Genomic DNA, 21,812 nt, shown 5'->3' with positions numbered 1-21,812 from the left:
TCTAATTGATGATCAGTTTGTGTCCTGAAGCACGAGGATTGATTTGACAGTCCTTGTAATTTGATGCCCAGTTTCAAACATAAATTGGAGATGGACGAGCAGGACACAATGTACCCTTCTTTGCTCATGAGTTTGGCTTTCTCTGCACAGCTTCTAACCCCAACTGTGCTCCATGAGCACAAATGATGATAATCTAGCAATCTGCAGGTCCTGTGGAGGTACGTACCATCCTCGTAGGCCTATTACCTGCGAGTAATCTCCCCTGTTTATTTTCCTGTCTGCAAGTTTGGCCAAATGAGTGTGAAAAGTTGCTCTGATCCCCCTCAGGGTGGGGGTGGGTGTAGCTATAGTGACCAGTGTATCGTGCTGATTGCTTTACAATTCATTCTGTGCCACTGGAAACTCTGAGTCAATGGCACTTTTAAAATTTCTGTTTCAGTGAAGGGCCAGAAAAGAGCATGAAGCCCCAGATGATACAAAAGCATTCTTCCACGGCTGCTCCTTGATGTACCATTCGCTGTCAGATAAATGCTATAATAAATCACATTTTCTTTTTGTTACATGTTTGGTGTCAATGTGCAGCACACTCCATGGATCTGGCTTTATTATTTTATTTCAGTGAAAGACTTTGAATATGCTCCAGTCGGCTTATCTGATTGTTTGTTCTGCTCAGCTAAGCAAACCAAGCAAGTGTGCTTTAACTAAATTATTTGCTGCAACTCCATGCTAGCATCATTCTGGTAGAGGTTTCTCCATCCATTTGATTTTATTTTCCCCCTCTTTCTTATGTTTTGTTCTCACTCATTGATTATTAAAAAAATATTTCCAAGCAAAAATAATAAAAAAGTTGCATAAAACTTTTTATGAGCAAGAATCTGGATGCCAAGCCACACTCAAAGCATGGTGTTTTTTGATTTAAGGACAATATACTATGGCAAGCAGTATCCCTCACCTTGAGGAGCTCTGCACACAGATTCATTGTATTGAAAGATTACCAGTTCTAAACACACATTCATGTAAAATGTCATTTAATTTCCTTAGTTTTAAAGGATGGGAAATCTGAAGTTACTAAATTGAACAGTTCTTTGACTTCACTCATTTAAAACTCAGCTGCAGGGAGACAAGATTCCTGTAGGCAGATTTATTGGAAAGGAAAACTAAATGATACGGCCCTCCTACTGGGAAGACGAGGAGACCAACTCTTAGAAACTCTCACTACAGGTATTCAAGGACATGCACTGTATTTGGTTTCCCTTGGTCACTGGCCTGCTCTGAAGTACTAGAATCTCTGGTTGTTCTTTGTTAAGCCTACCTGGAGATGTTTTTGTAAAGGGGTCTGTAGCGGGATGGTCACCCGCTCTGGCCTTAAAGGGCTTAAAACAGCCCAGGAGATGGCTGTGGCTGGGAGTAAGCAGTTCCCAGACTGATTGGGGAAAACAGGCTCTGCTGTGGCCACACCCTAATCAGGGCTCAGCTGGCCCTTATAAGAGGGCAGTGGGCCAAGAGCAGACAGACTCTCTCTCTGCCTTTAAAGGGAGAAGGGTGTGGCTGCTGGGGAGCATATCTGGGTACCTAAGGTGGAGCAGGGCTGGGGGGAAGGCCAGAGGAGCTGGGGAGCTCTGGCCTGGAAACCTCCTAGGCTGCAGGCCTAGTGGAAGGCCAAAAAGGGTACTGGGTAGGCAGAGGCAGCAGATCCAAACCCTCCTTGCCTGTGATGAGTGGTTTATATATTGCAGTCTGCCCCAGTGAATGGGGGCTTGATGGTGACTGGGCAGTAGCCATATACTGAGGTGAGGTGGGGGTTGGGGTTCCCCTGGGAGGGGGAGATCCAGAGATTGTGGGCACTGCCACGGGGGCAGCACCCCAGGGAAAGGGGCACCGGGGTCCGGGAGGGACATGGGGGACAGTGGCAGTGAGATGCCGGCCTGCAGAGGGCACTCTGGAGTCTAGAAGAGCTAATTCCCCAGACAGCCAGCAGGAGGCGCCACAGGGGTGAGTCCCACCCTGTGACAGGGTCCCCATCAGATCTAAGATAGTGCGTGTGTGTAAAAAAGAAAACTGAGTATTCGTTTCTTTTCTTGGAAAGTGGAGTTCAGAGTTAAGTACTTTTGATAAGTAAGAAAGAATGCTTCTCTTTGATGAGACAGGACATACATCCAATGGGAAAAATTGTAGGACATTTTTGGCAACATTTTCTACAGTTTTGTTTGTCCTGGTGCCACACTTCCACAGCAGAATTTCATGAGTTTTTTTCACAATAGTTTGTAAAAAGCAAACTTAACTGCAGGTGGGGTGACCAGATGTCCCGATTTTATAGCGACAGTCCTGATATTTGGGGCTTTTTCTTATACAGGCTCCTATTTTCCTCCCCCCCCCCATCCCTGTCCCAATTTTTTACACTTGATGTCTGGTCAGCCTAACTGCAAGAGCAAAGAATGCAAAGTGATTAAATGTCTGTTTTCACTATAAAAACATGTCCTGTGGCGGGCACATGGGGCTTGTTTCAAAACAGGGCTTCGCAACAAAGACCTTTTTTCTGTCTGTAAAGTGCCTGTGGATGGCAGGAAAAATCCCACTTGGAGAAGGAAATGCCATTGTTTTAAAATATTAAGGCCTCAGCTGCAAGGACTCAGAGGAAGCCAGCTGAGAGGGGAACAGCTGCCAGGAGACATAGATGTGAGGATCTGGCTAGGGAAGAAGAGTGAACCCATCCTACAGTTCTCTCCTGGTCTCCAAATGTTGGATCAGATAGCATAGGAAGCCTTCCAGAAGACTCATCCACTCCATATAACTTGTGGTTGGAGGGGAGGGAACAGATGATGTTCTGTGCAGTGAGGTGTGGTAGAAATGTAGATTGCTGTCATGGGTAGACTTACCTTGCTGCAGATTAAGACCATTAGTTCTTGTCCTACCTTCAGCAGACATGGAGACCAATTGATCCCCATCCTCTTTATAACAGACTTTAACATTTTCAAGACTGTTATCAGTATCCCCTCAGTCTTCTTTTCTGAGGACTAAACATATCCATTTTTTTTAACCTGTCCTCATAGGCCAGGTTTTCTAAACCTTTTATCATTTTTGTTGTTCTCCTCTGGACTCTCTCCAATTTGTTCACATCTTTCCTAAAGTGTGGTGCCCAGACTTGGAAACAGTACTCCAGGTGAGGCTCACTAGTACCAAGTAGAACAGGATAATTATCTCATGTGTCTTACATATGACACTTCTGTTAATACACCCCAGAAATATTAGCCTTTTTCATAACTGCATCACATTGTTGACTCAGATTCAATCTGTGATCCACTATAAACTCCAGATCCTTTTCAGCAGTACTACTACCTAGCCAGTTATCCCCCATTTTGTAGATACACGTTTGATTTTTCCTTCCTAAGTGAATTTTGCACTTGTCTTTAGTGAATTTCATTTTATTGATTTCAGACCAATTATTCCAATTTGTCAAGGTTGTTTTGAATTCTTATCCTGTCCTCCAGGATTGCTTGACATCTCTCCTAGCTTGCTGTCATTTTCAAATTTTATAAGCATTCTCTCCACCCTAAACAGTGCTGTGAAACACTAAGTAGAAAATGTGATAAGCTGTGATGGCTCATGTTAATATAATTGAAGAGGGTGTTAGGACAGCTCCTTTTATAACCAACTTGAATCAGTAACTTGGGAAAAATTATTTTCAGGCCAATTTACTTTGTAAATAATAAATATTGTTTGACATCTACAATTCATTTTTGTTTCAAGATAAAAGTATGGTCATCTGTGTGGAATAGGTTTCCTTCTTTATTGTACAATACTCCTGGGCTCTGGTTCTCCTACTGCAGGAGTCAGGTAAGTCCTCTTGAAGTCTGTGGGTATTAGTTGTATTTATAATGGAAGAACGAAGCACCGGGTGTCAACTTTTCAATGAGTTAATTAAACGTCATAGCCTATTTAGGCGACACTCAAATATTTGCCCATTTTCTAAGAAATCATCTACACACATAAACGTCAGATCAATTTTTAAACTGAGAAGACTGAGAGGTGATTGGATTAAGAGGAAAATGCCCCCTTCGGGAGAAAAGAAGGGGTACTAAAGGACTCTTCTATCTAACAGAGAAAGGCTTTGTCATGATGTCTGGAATGGCTGACGACTGAGGGCAGGCTGTCAAGAAACGGGGCATGAACCCCAAATCGGTTATGTGTTCTATACTTAGGTTTTGCCAACCAAGTAACAAGTCTGAAATCCTCAGGCAGCCTTAATAGGGAGCCACAGACAGTCTCGTTGGACCCTCTATGTTGCCACCCAGGCAGGTCTCTCTCTGTGAAAGATAGTCCCTTACACCAGTGTTTCCCAAACTAGGGCCGCCGCTTGTTCAGGGAAAGCCCCTGATGGGCTGGGCTAGGCCGGTTTGTTTACCTGCTGTGGCCACAGGTTCGGCCGACTGCGGCTCCCACTGGCCGTGGTTCGCCGCTGCAGGCCAATGGGGGCTGTGGGAAGTGGCGCGGGTCAAGGGATGTAGTGAACTGCAGCCAGTGGGAGCCATGATCGGCCGAACTTGCGAACATGGCAGGTAAACAAACTGGCCTGGCCCAGCAGGGGCTTTCCCTGAACAAGTGGCATCCCAAGTTTGGGAAACACTGCCTTACACAAAAAAAAAAATCACAATATTCAGGTTACTCCCAGTCCCAAAAGGTCAGCCACTTACCTCAGGTCCATTGCACCTTAGATCTCTCACCAAAGACTATGCTTGTAGCCAATCCTGTAAAAGACTATCGGAAACTTTGACTAGGAAAAAGAAAATGAGTTATTACAAGATTAAAGTAGATAAACATATACACACAAATGAGTAAAAAGAAAAGGAGTACTTGTGGCACCTTAGAGACTAACAAATTTATTTGAGCATAAGCTTTCGTGAGCTACAGCTCACTTCATCGGATGCATTCAGGGTTTTTTTTTCCACTGAATGCAGCTGATGAAGTGAGCTGTAGCTCACGAAAGCTTATGCTCAAATAAATTTTAGTCTCTAAGGTGCCACAAGTACTCCTTTTCTTTTTGCGAATACAAACTAACACGGCTGCTACTCTGAAACCTGACACAAATGAGTGTCAGTGGAAGAGTTTATTATAGAAACTTCTATTATCTTTTGAAATCTGTGTCCTTTAGGGCTAACCCACGCTAAACAGCTGAGGATCCTTTGCTTATGCTTAGAAATCTTTGCGCCCCAGAGTTCAAGCAGTATGTGGCTATCTATTTCTCCCTAACAGGCACTTTTATTCCCTTCCCCAGCATTCATGCTGTGGTGGGGTGAGGGCTTGTGCACATACCCTCTTCATGGGTATGGGGGAGGCAATCAACAAAGTCTTTTGTCCACAATGGCTTGTCTGATGTCTGTAGACCTTCTTTTGTTGGGGAAGAGAGCACCTTTTGTGGTCAACTAGCATTTCACACTTGGTCATGCTTCTCCCTTGGCTGTGTGGGACTTACAAATAAAAGGAATTATGTCTTCACACAATGCATAGTCAATCTGTGGAACTGTTTGCCAGAGGATGTTGTGAAGGCCGAGACTATAACAGGGTTAAAAAAAGAACTAGATAAGTTCATGGAGGATAGGTCCATCAATGGCTATTAGCCAGGATGGGCAGGGATGGTGTCCCTAGCTTCTGTTTGCTAGAAGCTGGGAATGAGCGACAGGGAATGGATCACTTGATGATTACTGCTCTGTTCATTCCCTCTGAAGCACCTGGTATTGGCCACTATCAGAAGAGAGGATACTGGATAGACGGAACATTAATCTGACCCATATGACTGTTCTTAGGTACAGTCTTAAGCAAACATTGGTATCATCACAGAACAATCATTTAAACATTACCTTATAACCTGGGATACAGATATTATAAGTAGGATTAACACTTGCAGCATCCTACGAGCATTCCATAAAGTCTAAACACTAAAGACCTCTTATAACTCTAACATCTGTTTTAACAATACTAACACACAGGTGAGCCAGATTGGTTTTCATCTATGTATTTGTCAGTATTCAGTGAGTCCTGCGGCCTTGACAAAAGCTGGCATCAAGTCTGCCAACAGCTGGAAACTGAAGCCAGACAAATTCAAATTAGAAATAAGGCACACTTTTTTTTTTTAACGAGGAGGGTGGTTTACCATTGGAACAAACCAGAAAGGGAAGTGATGGATCCTCCATCTTGTGTGGCCTTGAAGTGAAGACTGGATGTCATTCCGAAAGGTATTTTTTAGCCAAAGACAAATTCTGGTCTCAGTGCAGGGGTAACTGGATGAAATTCTATGGTCTGTTATACAGGAGACCAGTCTAGATTACCTAATGGTCCCTTCTGGCCTTAAAAAAATGTATGAAATATATGCCACCAATTGACCAGTTCACCCAGTAGCACTACTTTGCTTTTTACAACTGCTTAATAAAATCATTAACAGTCTCCTTTTATTTCTAGGTCAGTTACAGCTCCTCCAGATTTACCATGTCTATAGATGATGGTGTCAACTGCACACAGACAAAACCAAGCCTCTGAGAAAGTAAAATAATTTGATATATGATATAATAAATATAGAAGAGAACATAAATATAAAATGGAGGAAAATTTAGTAGGTAAGTATAAGTATTCAATTTTTATTCTTCCTCATTATATCATTACAATTCTATCCAGCTGTTCATTCTTTTAAAGTTGGTTAAAGTGCTGCATGTAAAGATTTATGGACTGGATTCCTTACAAATATGGTACATAATTATCTATGAGCTATATTCAGAATATGGCGAAACTGAATCACTGTCACTCGTGCCTTGGGAGTAAAAGGTCATATTTATGTTTGCTTGAGTTTACAGCATCATGAACAGATGATTTTGTAAAAACATAGTACAAAAATATTTAGTGAAATTCTCAGAGCATGGCGAAACCAACTGTCTCTGATCAGCAATCTCTCACTCTCACTCTCTCACACACACACACACACACACACACACACACTTTTCCCTTATAAGCATTATTTTTTTGTCACTTCCTGTATACTTTAGGTGACACATAAGGACTGGTCCAAATTATTCTTTCCAGGTAAAGTCAAGTTATTGGAATGTGCCTTTTCTCCCAGTGGCAGTAGATTTACTTACTTAGATTAGAAGGTCTTTGGGTCAAGGATGATCTTTTTGTCCTACAGTTGTACAGTGTTCAGCACAATGGGGGCCTGGTGCATGACTGAGGCTCCTAGGCACTATTGCATTACAAATTATTTATTTATTTATTTATTTAATTTTACACCCTTCAATGCTCATGGATGCTGACATATGCCACAATGTGCTACTCGGTATATAGAAATATATTGTAAACCTTCACGTTCCACTAATGGGAATCTGTATAGTCCTGTGGACATGACCCAAATCCTAGTGAAGCCAATGGGACTCTTGTTTGACTTCAGTGGGTTTTGGATCAGGCTCTGTAAAAGCAGTGTGTTATAGTCTATGTAATTTTAAATAAGCACTCAAGCAGATTTTGGTACAATACCTCATTGTATACCTCTTAGGCCTGGCAAACTACTTAGCAGCATAGGAAAGGAGTAACAATAGGTGGGTAATTTTTATTTGTAGTAGAATTTTACAAATAAACTTCATTTTACTCTACCTAAAATATGACAGAAGCGGAATAGTTAAGGAACAGTCACATAATTGTGAAGGAGGTAAGGAATCTTCTGTTATCATTTTGCAATTTAATAAGAATATTCTCTTCAGGTTTTTCCTCCAAAAGCTTGCTTTCCCGTTCTCCCACTTGAGGTCTCAGAGGCATTCAGGTCCTGAGATCAGTTTGCTCTGTTTTAGGGAAATGAAAACCCATTTCCTTGTTCTTGATCAAAATCGGTTTGTGCTATTAGCAATTAGGATTAATCCATTTCAGGCACCAAAATAGTTTATTTAAAAGAAAAAAAAGGCAAATTGCCACATTTGCTGGCTGAGTATAATTTTTCACATAACTTCAGGAGCAGCCACAGTGACAAGAAGCAAAAACTTATTTCAAGCCCTTTATCTTGGAAAAGAGGAACTGTGATTTAAGGGTTATAGCATGGGACTGAGAGTCAGGTAATCTGGGCATTTTACCAGGACAGACACTTCCCTGTTCTGTGACATAAGGCAAGTCTTTTAAGATGAAATTTACCTCTGCTGAGAGCAGCATGGGGCTTTGCACCACTTAAATCCTACTTAAGCAAGGACTTGAGTGATTCAGAGACCTTGTACTGGCTGTCTGCTCAAGAGATCACCCTTCATCTCAATGTCCTTCAGTTTCCCCCTCTATGCTAATACTTACTATCTCACAGGGCATGTTCTGAAGCTTATATAATTAAGGGGTGGGATTCTCAGTGTTGCACATTGGCATCATTCCACTAAAGTGAATGGAGCTATGCTGATTTACACCAGCAGAGGATCTGGCCCATTGTTTGTAAAGCATTGTATTGGCCTCAGAGGAAAAGCACCATTGGCCAGATTTGCAAATAGACTCAGCACACAAGTTCATTTTAAATGGGAGCTCAGCTCTTTTGATAATCTGATCTACGTAAGTGCAAGGTATTATTTATTAATTATTTTGTTTTATCTGTACGGACCCACTAGCTCTGAATGATTGCTCCACATGTCCACATGCAAAAGATGGTGCGGTTATTTAATATTTACAACGGCAGAGGAATTCATTCCAAGATTATAGTGAAAGACATAACGAGCTAAATGATGGAATGATTCTGATATTGAAAAGTTTGGTTTCAGAGTAGCAGCCGTGTTAGTCTGTATTCGCAAAAAGAAAAGGAGTACTTGTGGCACCTTAGAGACTAACAAATTTATTTGAGCATAAGCTTTCGTGAGCTACAGCATCCGATGAAGTGAGCTGTAGCTCACGAAAGCTTATGCTCTAATAAATTTGTTAGTCTCTAAGGTGCCACAAGTACTCCTTTTCTTTTTGAAAAGTTTGGGGCATAGTGTCAGAATAAGCCTGGGCTCTTGAACATAATTATTAATTGGGTTGATTGTCTCTACTGAGTAATGGTTTATTGGCCAGCTTCTTAAACCCATTCAGCAGGCGTCATAGAAAATACATCTTTAATCCGGGTCTTTTCTTCTCCTCGTCTAAAGACAGCCTGAGGGAAAACTCCCAGTTGGTTGTCAGTTTTGGGGCTTACGGTAAAAATGTTCTGAGTGAGAAGGTTTTGTAGAAGACAGATAGCTCTTATTACAGATCTTTGCATTACAAACACAGAGTAGCCAGTCACATTACAGGAGGTCTTGCTCTATCTTTCTCCTTTCAGGCAGGTGTTCTGTATGGTAGGCCATCAGACACATTCCACATTCATAAGCATGGATAAGTTAGACACAACATGCATTTCCCCTTTGGGGTACTTGTGATTAAAATCTAACCCAGTACTTCCCTGTGCCTCAGTCAGGAGCATGCAATAATAGCTGGTCCCTAGGGAGCTAAAGATAAAATGAAATAAAGAACAGTTTAAAAAAAAAAAAAAAAGGCCACGCTCATCCATCCTGTGTTTGATCAATTCTTAGCAGCAATTTAACATGGAAGGTTTCAGAGTAGCAGCCGTGTTAGCTCACTTCATCAGATGCATGCACTGGAAAATACTGTGGGGAGATTTTATATACGCAGAGAATGTGAAACAATGGGTGTTACTATATACACTGTAACGAGAGTGATCAGGTAAGGTGAGCTATTACCGGCAGGAGAGGAGGAAGAAGGTGGGGTGGGAAACCTTTTGACAGAGCCAGAAGTTACTTACTACAGGACAGGCCCAACAAAGAAAATAACACAACGCCACTAGCCATCGCCTTCAGCCCCCAACTAAAACCACTCCAGTGCATAATCTAGGATCTACAACCTATCCTGAAAGACCACCCATCGCTCTCACAGATCTTGGGAGACAGGGCAGTCCTTGCTTACAGACAGCCCCCCAACCTGAAGCAAATACTCACCAGCAACCACACAACCAGACACACTAACCCAGAACCTATTCTTACAACAAAGCCCGTTGCCAACTGTGCCCACATATCTATTCAGGGGACACCATCATAGGGTCTAATCACATCAGCCATACTATCAGAGGCTCGTTCACCTACACATCTACCAATAAGAAAAGGAGTACCGGTGGCACCTTAGAGACTAACAAATTTTGGAGAGGAAGATGGTGTCTGTCTGTATCTGTGCAAGTTTTTTCATGAAGTTGACAGATTTCCACTCTATACGGCTAAATTCAGTGCCTTGCATAATCACAGGTTTCAGAGTAGCAGCCGTGTTAGTCTGTATTCGCAAAAAGAAAAGGAGTACCGGTGGCACCTTAGAGACTATGGAGAGGAAGATGATGTCTGTCTGTATCTGTGCGAGTTTTTTCATGAAGTTGACAGATTTCCACTCTATACGGCTAAATTCAGTGCCTTGCATAATCACAGGTTTCAGAGTAGCAGCCGTGTTAGTCTGTATTCGCAAAACCGGTACTCCTTTTCTTTTTGCGAATACAGACTAACACGGCTGCTACTCTGAAACCTGTGATTATGCAAGGCACTGAATTTAGCCGTATAGAGTGGAAATCTGTCAACTTCATGAAAAAACTCGCACAGATACAGACAGACATCATCTTCCTCTCCAAAATTTGTTAGTCTCTAAGGTGCCACCGGTACTCCTTTTCTTTTTGCGAATACAAACTAACACGGCTGCTACTCTGAAACATCTACCAATGTGATAGATGCCATCATGTGCCAGCAATGCCCCTCTGCCATGTACATTGGCCAAACTGAACAATCTCTACGTACAAGAATAAATGGACACAAATCAGATATCAAGAATTATAACATTTGGAGAACACTTCAATCTCTCTGGTCACTCAATTACAGACCTAAAAGTCGCAATTCTTCAACAAAAAAAACTTCAAAAACAGACTCCAAGGAGAGACTGCTGAAATGGAATGAATTTGCAAACTGGACACCATTAACTTAGGCTTGAATAAAGACTGGGAGTGAATGTGTCATTATACAGAGTAAAACTATTTCCCCATGTTTGTTCCCTCCTCCTCACACACTGTTCCTCACACGTTCTTGTCAACTGCTGGAAATGGCCCACCTTGATTATCACTACAAAAGGTTTTTTTTTCCTCTCCTGTTGGTAATAGCTCACCTTACCTGATCACTCTTGTTACAGTGTGTATGGTAACACCCATTGTTTCATGTTCTCTGTGGAGATAAAATCTCCCCACTGTATTTTCCACTGCATGCATCCAATGAAGTGAGTTGTAGCTCACAAAAGCTTATGCTCAAATAAATTTGTTAGTCTCTAAGGTGCCACAAGTACTCCTTTTCTTTTAACATGGAAGAACAGTTGTTACCTATACTTCAGCCTACCCATTGAACAGAATGACATTTTAATCGTGCTGTATCACTGAGTTACTGTATTTTATCCCAATTTCACAAAAAGGGTTTTACCGGGAAGTTAAAGTGGAGCACTATTCAGCACATATCACTTTTATGCAGCTGCATTACTTATTAAACAATTAATCATCCTTTAGAGTTCATTTTTTTCACACTTTTTTCCCTTTTTTTTTTTTTTTTTTTTGTACTCTATTCAATTAAAATTAGAGATAAATTTCAGGGTTGCTGCCGATGCTCTGGGGTTTGGCTAATGACTAAAACTTTGCGGTATGAAATGTCATTGACTTCAGAATCAATACGTCACTTAGATGATGTTGCTTTCTAGATCTTAATCTAGTCAGGCGGCAAGTCTCTCTCTTTGCTGATAGTGATTAAAATAGCTTTGGCTCCCGGGGAAACTAAATCTGACCACCACCTGTGGCTCATGCACTGATCTGCAGCAGTTAAACTCTCTCTGTCATTAAGGGACAGGGTTGGGTGGGAGAATAACGGGAAAGGTTAAATTAGGATTTAAATCTATTTGCCTTCCACAGCAAGGACAAAGAATGCACAGTGATTTATGAAGCAAATACAGAATAGACTGGAGACAGCTGGCTTCCTTTCTGAGTTACTGTGTGATACATTGTGAGTTACTGCAAGTTGTCACACTTAGATTCCACACTGGAATTCAAGACAATGAAATCATGTAAAGCATCTCGGTTTAATCACCAACATTTCTATTTTTCCTCCTGGACCCCTGAAACATTCTGGGATTTTACTTGGAATTAGAAATGGACCTAAACCAAATCTGAACACTGTGATACTGCATGGCCAGAAGGCAGCAAGAGAGTGATCTAGGAGAGATAGGTAAATCCCAGGATGAGGAGAAGCCTTATTCCCTGTAGAGGGAAGGAAGGTTTCTATAGATTAATTAAAAGCACCTGAAGCCAATTAGAGCACCTGAATCTAGTCACCTGATAAAAAACCCCTGCTTCATTCAGCCAGGGAAAGGAGTTGAAGCAGAGTACGGTTTGGAGGAGTGCCGTGCCTGGCTAGAAGACCAAGACCCTAGGTAAAGAGACACCCGGCTTGCGTAGAGAGAGAGGGAAGGAAACCTCACAAGCTGAAGAGCAGGAGAAGGAAGTAGCCCAGGGGAAGGAAGCACTAGTTCAAGTGGTTTACCACTATCCCTAAGGCCCCTGTGCTGGGACCCGGAGAAGAGGGCAGGCCCAGGTCCCTCCTCTACACTACCCTTCTCTGGGTTACTAGTGGGACAGTAAAAAACCTAGTTTAGGGGCAGGAAACTGTGCCCTGAACCCCCCCCCCCCAAGAAGAGGAAGCGCGGGACCCATCATAATCGTACCAGCAATTTGCCACAACACCCACAAACTTTGGGAAAGTTCAAGTATAGATTTAAGCTTTACATCTTGGGCTTATCTCTAATTGGGAAAGTTTCTACACCTCAGAGGGGATTCAGTTTTCCTCTTCCTCCCAAAACTGCAGGCAACCTGCAGTACAATACATGTCTATCAAATTTTTTGGTTAGTCTTCTCCTGGATGTAATATACCCTCTAGGTTTCTGGGCTAATGTGTTTGCAAGTCCACTTACTTGCCAGATCTCCCATTTATTAGGCTGGCTTCTTACAAAGTTGGTCAAATCTCCTGTGTTTTTAAAATGTTGTTATGTGGCACTCTAGTAGACTGGTCTGGCTCTGTAATGCTAGCAGGCTGCAGGGAATTGTAAGATAGATTGCCTAACCATACTCTTTCTAGATCCAAGCAGAACACGAATGTTAGCTCTGGTATCCTGCAGTATTTTTTCCTCCTCAACACTGGCTTTGTTTTTTAATCAACTCTCAATCCTGGTTGCTTCTGCTGAATTAATGTTCTAGGCACTGTCTGGTCCTTTGTGTGAGCTACACACAATGTCAGGATGTTTCACCTTCTCACCACCAGTTCCTGCCTGTTCTGTATCCTCATCTTGTGCTCCCTTGTTTATGTATGGCTTTCTTCCTGGCTCTCAAAATGTCAACTTCACACTATCTTCCTTCTAATACAGCTCAGCAGTAACCCAAGTAGCTGCCTTTGTAATGGCTGAAGCTGCTATAAATGCTTCATGCCCCAATGGGGTCTTCACGGCTGTACGCTATTTACAGTCCATTATAATGAAATAACTAAAAACAGGATAGGGAGTAATCTCTAAACAGTGCTCTCTTTTCTCCTTTTCTGCTTTCATTGGGAAGACTGATCACAGTGAGGCTAATATTCTTGTAAGTTGTAGTCCATGCAGATGTGATATCAGACATAATACATGCACCAGCCATTGTTAAAGCTGGACAAACATGCCTGGAGAAAACCAGGACTGGGCTGAATGTCTGCTCAAAATTCAAACCCATTAAATTCTTTGGGGATTCAAAAAAGTTTGGTAAAACTTAAAAGATTTGTTGTTTTTAAATGTCACAGCTCTGTACTTCCTCATTTTGACCAGAAGAGGAAGTGGAAGTACCATCATAAGAGATGCCATTCCTGAAATAGTTTCAAGGTGGTTTACATTGAAAGGTACTTGTGAGTCTCACTGGGGAGTTTGTTTCCATGGGATTCAAGACCAAATGGACTCAGGGCTTGTCCATACTTACAGACCTGAAGCTGAGCTGCTGTAGCACTTAGCGAAGATGCTACCTACACCAAGGGGAGATTCTCCCGGTGGCGCAGGTACTTCACCTCCCCACGAGGCGGTAGCTGTGTTAATAGGAGAAGCCCTCCCATCGACACAACACTGTCTACACTGGGAGTTAGGTCAGTATAACTGCATAGCTCAGTGGTGTGGATTTTCCACATGCCAGAGTGATATAGTTATTCTGACATAAGTTTGAAGTATAGACCGGGCCTCAGTGAAGCTTTAGAGATAAATGTCTCAAATCTAGGTAACTTATCTTTTCCTCCAAATCTTTAATGACCTCCTACTTCATGGTCTAAATAATACATAGGTTCAATGTATAGGGCCTTATTTTTAAAGGGTCCTCTGTCAAACCAGTAATTTTGCATCTGCAATTTCGTGTCCAGCAAAATCAGTTGTGGGTGGCAAAATGTGGCTAAGATTAATTACAACAAGAGTGCTGCACATGTGATTTGTGGGCCCAGGCTGAGATTGTCAAAGAAGACTAAAGAGACAAGGTGGGTGAGGTAATATCTCTTATTGGACCAACTTCTGTTGGTAAGAGAGCTTTGTGTAAGCTTGTCTCTTCTTCAGACCTCTCTAATATCCTGGGACCAACATGGCTACAGCACTGTTGCCTAAAAGAAGACTAAAGGAGCCAGGTGCTTTGGTGATTTGGAGAATCTATCTGTATGACTTATGAATTCTGGTTGATGTTCTGAAGTTATTCTTATGAAAATTGTTGTATCATGGAATGCTTCCATGTCTATATTGTGACGGGGAAAGGCCAGATGGCTATAGAAAAGTAGTGGGATATAGATATATTAGCTCCAGGCTAAACAAATCCCTGGTACCAGTTTAAGTGAAATGGCAGCTGCTCCAGGTCAATTAAGACACCTGGGGCCAATTAAGAACTTTCCAGAAGGCAGGGAGAAGGCTAGGTTGATTGGGACACCTGAAGCCAATCAGGGGCTGGCTGAAACTAGTTAAAAGCCTCCCAGTTAGTCAGGTAGGTGTGCATGTCAGGAGCTGTGGGAAGAAGTTGCGCTGTTGGAGAGGCTGAGTAATACACACCATATCAGGCACAAGGAAGGAGGCCTTGAGGTAAGAGTGAAGTGGAGCTTGAGGAAGTGAGGGCTGCTGTGGGGGAAGTAGCCCAGGGAATTGTACATGTCATGCTCTAAAAGGTCAGCTACCAAAGCTGATACTATTAGGGTCCCTGGGCTGGAGCCCGGAGTAGAGGGTGGGCCCAGGCTCCCCCCCACCTTTGCCCCCTGTTTAATCACTGAGAGTGAGAGACAACAGAGACTGTGCACGAAAGGATAACTTCTCCTCACCTCCCTCGCTGGCTTATGATGAAAATGACTCATTAGACTGTGATCCTTGTCTCTAGAGAGAGAAGGGTTACATGGAGGGTAACAGTGAGCCTCTGAGGCTAGTGAAATCTGCCAGGAAATATGTGACCCACGGAGGCAAGGACAGAGCTTTGTCACAATATGTATCCACTATTGCTGACAAACCTGTAATCATGACTCTTCCAGACAAGATACAATGGAGAGTAGTTACCCTTAATGACTGTACTCACTAGTCAACAGGTGTGTAAGGAGGTTGGCTGGTGCTTGGAAGGAACCAGGTGCTGATGGTGGGGTGTATAAATTGTGAGAAGCAGAGAACCACCCAGGAAGCTGTTGACAGGAGAGGTATATGCTTTTGTAGGCACTGAGAGGGTGTTTTAGCTGTGGGTTCAACCAAGGTCAAAGCAATTGATGCAGACAGAGAGAGACTCCATGATTGAGAAGACAAGCCATGCGTTGCAACAGAAGAATCCTGGATGATCCCAGAGAACTCTTACAGCAGCCTGAAGAACACTCTGGAGTGGTGAGGAAATTAAGGAAAGAAAATGTGTGTAGTTTTTTTTAATGTACATCTATGAATTTCTCATGCGATTAAAGGATAATGGTGGTAGGATCCTGTGCAAAGTGTCTGTGCTTTTTATGTGTTCTAGCAATGATTTGCCCTTGAAGAATTAACCTGTGGCCACAGAACACCCACACAACTGAAGCTCTACAAGAGAATGCATTTAAGCTATGGAGGAGTCTGAAGGGCCAGCACTAGTCCCAGGATCTAAGCAGTTGGGCTATGAGGTCTCAGCTCCCAGGAGGAGTGCTAGACAGAGGATCTAACCCTGAGAGTCTGCATAGGAATCCCAAACAAGAAACAGTACCTGGACTTGGTTCAGACACAAGGGGCTTAAAGCACTTGCGGCCCAGTGAGGTGGAGCCCTTTACAGCAGGCTGAGTGGCCAAGAGGAGCACTCAACAAGATCTGTGACAAGTGCCCAACTCTCATTGACTTGGATGCCTGACTCCCTTAGGGTCTTTTGAAAATCCCAGCCCTGATAAGGTCTAATGTCTGTCATTTCCAGATCTATTTAGAAAATGATCCTCCCCCATGGAAAATTTCAACAATAAAACATTTTGTTTCCATGAATCTTTTCACCAGAAAATTTTGAGTTGTCATTGAAGAAATGAAAACCAAATATTTTGAAAACTCAAATTTCAGCCAAAAACAATTTAAAAATAATTGTGTTCAGTGTTCTGAAAGTAAACACTTTACATGAATATTTTACGCTATTCTACAACCATAGTTTCTATCACAAAAGTTTTGACAGAAAATTTTCAACAAGCCCTCGCTATTTGCCCCACCAATGAGTAAGCAAAACTGCAGGCACAAAATTAGAGACCATTTAAAAAAAAAAAAGCCCCATAATATGTCATAGCGGATGACATAGTGGGATGGAAGATTAGGAGACAGGCATTTCAAAAGAAGTGGCTCGCATACAACAATGGAAACCTATTTCAATTCAAACACTTACTATAGTTGAAATGAATAGCTACTTACTCAGGGAAAAGAATGGTGCATTATTTATTCTCTAACAAGGTGCTACTGCCTATGCAATGAAAACCTCCAATCAAAATTGACAGGGGGAGCAGGACCGGTGGGATAGGCTCAACCAGAAGAGCATCAGATTCATTACAAAGGCAGACAGTAAGATACCACCTTCCCGGTGAGAAAAGCTGCTAAGAATCCCCTGCCTTTATTAATGGGGCCCATGAGTCAATCTGCAGCAGTGATGTATCATGCTCGTTTAGGGAAATGATATACTGGGAAAATGCATTATTTTAAAAAGCAAGAGAGTGGATTAAAACAAGTCTGTGCCATAAGGAAGCTTAAATCTCTCATGATATATGCTGATTTTCGGGTGTTCCCCATTTCCATGACTGTTTAAGCAAGCACTTTAAATGGAAATGCACTTGACATTTCTGCGACTAGCTGTAATCAAACAGCATTAGAATTCAGCTGATCTCGTGCAAGATGGTTAAACAAATTTCATGTTCATTCCTAATTCTTTTTAATGGGATTATGGAGGAAGAAGACATGTTCATGAAAATGATCCTCAGATGGAAAATGGTATCTGAAAATGAGCTTAGAGGGGAAAATATATATATATTTAAAAATTGGAACGTGTCTCTTTGAACAGCACCAAGCACACTGCCAGCACTCAATAAATTACCATAACAATGTGTAGTTAAATACCAGCACTTTACACTGAAAAAGTGCCTGCCTGTCATAGGTGCATGCTGTCTCCTGCAGTTTTTACATGGTGCACAGCAACTGGATTCTTGCGCATGCATATATCTATATCTATATCTATCTATCTATCTATCTATATAATGCAACTAGCTGTAATCTCTCTCTCTCTCTCTCTCTCTCTCTCTTTATATGCAAGAATCCAGTTGCTGTGCAACATGCAAAAACTGTAGGAGAGAGCATGCACCTATGACAGGCAGTCACTTTTTCAGTGTGAAGTGCTGGGATTTAGCCACATGCTGTTATGGTAATTAATTGAGTGTTGACAGTGTGCTTGGTGGGTTCAAAGAGACACACTCCAATTTTTAAAAGAGCTTCACCCCCGCTTTTCATAGGTGCTAAGGCCAGACGGGACCATTATGATCACCTACTCTGCCCTCCTGCATATCCCCTGGAACTTCCCCCAAAATAATTCCTAGAGCATACCTTTGTAGAAGAACATCCAGTCTTAAATTTTCATTTTAGTAGATACAATTTTACACCCACAATTAATTGTACATGCAATCGCAGTACACAGCATAAAGATACAATACATCAGATTGCACAAAACTATCTGTCTTCAGGTTTTATACTATCGCGCATCCTCATGATATCTGAGAACCTTCCACAAGAACTCCACAAGCAATAGTAAAATCCCTAGTGAGCTTGAGGGAGTTTCTGGATTGTTTTCTTGAATGGGTAAAAATCTTTGCTTGGATAAGGGGGTGATCTTGTTTGTCTGGCTTTTTCGTTTGTCAGTTTTTTTGCTATGCTGGAGGGGCTTTGTTAAAGAGGAAAGTTTTGAAGTGCTCTCTAAAGACAGTCAGACTCTGGATTCACCTAATCTCTTATGGGAATTCTTTCCACAGCCAGATCCCTTTAGCTGACTACACTCTGTCCACAGCTCTCAAGAGCTATACGCTGGGCTTTGTGATCTGCATTGGCCCAGAGAAGTGCAGACACCTTGGCAGCTCATAGATTGAAATTCAGTCTTCAGTGTAGCTGGGGCTTGATCCATTAATAGCTTTAAAGATTAAGACCAAGGCCTTACATTGGCAACTGATGAGGATGGAGAGCCACTGAAGGGATTGGTGCATGGGCTAGATGTGCTAACAACAGCCTAAGCCAGGCAGAAAGCATCCGCTGCATTTTATAACACCTATCACCCTGGCACATGAGCACTGGATGAAACAAAGAGGCACAAAAGACAGAATAAAAGCTGTTTTCTTCTCTGGGTCCACCAGGGCTTCAATTTTTTATTTAAGAGCATTATTTCAGGGGAAGGTTTTATTGAAAAGGTGAGTGTTGCACCTTCATTAGACTTCGCCTCCTCCTGATCCCTGCTGATGCAGAGCTTCCCAGTTGGGTCTATTGCCAGAACTGCTCTGCCTCCAGAGCCTGATAGTGAGAACCTGATTTGTTCAGCTGTATTGTCCCTATGGAACATAGCTGGCTTGGGAAGTAACAGTGATCTCTAAGGTAACTAGGTCCCAACCTATAAAACACCTTGTTGAACACCAACATTTTGAAATCTTCTGTGAGGCAAATGAGAAGCCAGTTCATTTTGCAAAGCCTAGGTGTGATACAGCCACCACTGTTGAAGTAGCTTTATTGACGTGAATAATGCAAGTCAAGGAATTCAAAGAGAGGGCTGAAATCACTCTCCTCCCCGGATATTTCATCAAATCCTCTCTGTTCAAAGACCACCTCTATAACTGGGCTGGATGATTCCAGGGAAGCCTGGAATTCCAACCCTAATTGTGAATTTCCTGGGTTCCAACAGTTGCCTCTGTTTCATAATAACATAAGTTGTTTTTTCTGTGTTTAATTTCCTCATTTCTGTTTTTTAAAGGTAAAGGAGTATTTTATGTGATAAAATGTGTGTTATTCACCTCAGCCACCAGAACAGCTCCAGAAATGTTATTCTGTTCTCTCAGAACAGATCTGTTATAGCAATTATAACATGGATTTAGCAAACGTTCACTAATTCTATCTCTCCCTCCCTTCCATAGGAACTGGTTTCTTGCAGGCAGACCCTCACATCGGCACAAAGTCCCATGGAAGTCAGTGGAGCTTGGTTAAATCACAAGGGTCAGATCCGATTGCAGGAGTGGGGCCATACATATCTGATGGCATAATTAAGCATCATGACTCCCTTATGAGGTAGGTACTTAATATCTTCTGATTACCCATCTATAAAATGGACAAACTTGAGGTGCAGAGAGTTCAAGTGACTAGCCTTAGCTCATACAGTGAGTCATCAGCAGAGCCAGGAACAGAACTTGTGATCTCAACTTCCATATTCCTGCTCTATCTACTAAACAACATTGCCACACTCTGTGTATATACTTGCACTACTGCATACAGTATGCTTTCTATTTAGCAAAGCTAGTTTGATGTATTAAGCTAGCCTGATGATGAGGGAGAAGACATGTTGATGAAAATGGTGTCTTAAAATGAAGTTGGAGGGGAATGTCAGTGTGTGTGTGTATGTGTATTGTGTATACACACACAAGAATACAGTTGCTGTGCTACATGTAAAAACTGCAGGAGCCATCGTGCTCAGTGGGTCATATTCTCTCCTCACATCCTGGCAACCTGAAGCTGAACAGATGCTTACTAGTGCTGAATGGAGGTCAATTAAGGTAGAAGGTGGCCCTGGATGATTATTGATAAACATGCTATGTTCCCAAAGGGCTAGAGTGAGTTCATCAGGTAATTATATGGTTGGACAATTTTTCAAATTCTTCCATTGGAGCTGGTCTGGTCTGGTCTGTGGTTAGACAATATGGTCTGTGTGATATCGAAAATAATATTGATAGAAAAAAGGTGCAGAATATGTTACAAATCTTGAGTAGTTTGATCTGTGGATGCGTGCGAAGGAGAGGTTAAAGGGAGCTGTTAAGGTAAGTGATCAGGATTATGTATGAATGACTTGCCCAATTTACATTTTAAATCCAATCTACTTGGATTATTTGTATCTATACCTTGATCAAGTTTCATTTCTTTTGTTGCAGGTGCCATGTATGTAAAAATCCCCATTTACGATTCTTTCTTTCTTTCTTTCTTTCTTAATCAGTTTAAGCCACATTTTCCAAATTGTGCAATTTAAAAACCAAAGAACCAATACCCCCTCCCTCCCATCCAGGCTTTCTAATGAAAGTGCTGACCTGACCTTTCTGGTTGGCATGAGCAGCTCTTCTATAACACTGACGAGAACTAAGAAGGTTAGCCTTTCTTTCCTCTGTGTCTTACATGCTTGCTGTGTTAAAAAAGAAGAAACTCTCCTTTGGGATCGACTTCCAACTTCCCCTTTATTTTATTTTTGGGCCTTTTTTCCCCCAAACTCTTTCTTAAAGAGGTTTTTGTCAGAAACAACAAACTCATCCACCCGATGGTAACCCGAAAGTCATTTGGGCACCACAGAGCCATAGCAGGAGAAAAAGGGCTGAAGCCACACCTTGCCCTTTTTGGATTTGGACAATGGAAGTGGAAAGTCACCTGCTCCCTCGGCACTTCCAGACAGTAATGGGAAGAACACCATTCCTGGGCAGACCCTGCTGGACAGCAGGGTATCTTCTCTTTATTTTTATTGTAGGGGTTGGTCTTGCTCCTTGTCTTCTTGTGGGAGAGAGCCCCATTTGTTTCTAATTCATCCAATCCTGGCCAGGGCATCTGATAAGGTAGCCTCCCTCTTTCCCATCAGCAGTGGTTTGGGTGTGTGTGTGTCTGGTTAGGGGCCTTTATGCTCAACCCACACTTCTCTATTCTTTGTTTTCCTCATTTCTGGCATATCACCATCTTCTTTCACACAAGAGTCCCATGAGATTCACCAGTGCAGCTGTCGTTCCTGCAATGTGACCTCCTGCTCAGCTAATGCCAGGGTTGAAACATGCCTTCTGCACTGAGACAACTGTTGGTACTTGAATCATGGGCGAGAGAGAGAACATCTGAATGGCAATGGCAAGACTGACACAGCATCTACATGTGCATTGCATTAGGTGCAATGAAAACCCCCTCAGACCTCCTGAGATATCAAAAGCTGGGTAAGATTGTACCTGTCCCAGTTCCAAATCCCTTCTTCCTCACCATGGTTGTTTCCCATCTTGACTACTGCAACCTCATCCTCC

General features: G+C 42.2%; 1 long non-coding RNA gene across 1 annotated transcript; it reads left to right on the top strand.

The window, feature by feature from the left end:
* The first annotated feature begins 12,410 nt into the window (after positions 1 to 12,410).
* On the top strand, positions 12,411 to 21,344 carry LOC122459930. Its single transcript, XR_006280918.1, has 3 exons — positions 12,411 to 12,468; positions 19,695 to 19,845; positions 20,700 to 21,344. It is a non-coding gene; the product is annotated as an uncharacterized LOC122459930 (long non-coding RNA).
* Positions 21,345 to 21,812: the final 468 nt, after the last annotated feature.

The sequence above is a fragment of the Dermochelys coriacea genome, chromosome 4 (genome assembly GCF_009764565.3).
Source record: "Dermochelys coriacea isolate rDerCor1 chromosome 4, rDerCor1.pri.v4, whole genome shotgun sequence".
Taxonomy (NCBI): Eukaryota; Metazoa; Chordata; order Testudines; family Dermochelyidae; genus Dermochelys; species Dermochelys coriacea.
Note: the sequence above shows the minus strand (reverse complement) of the source record. Positions and strands in the feature narration are given on the sequence as shown.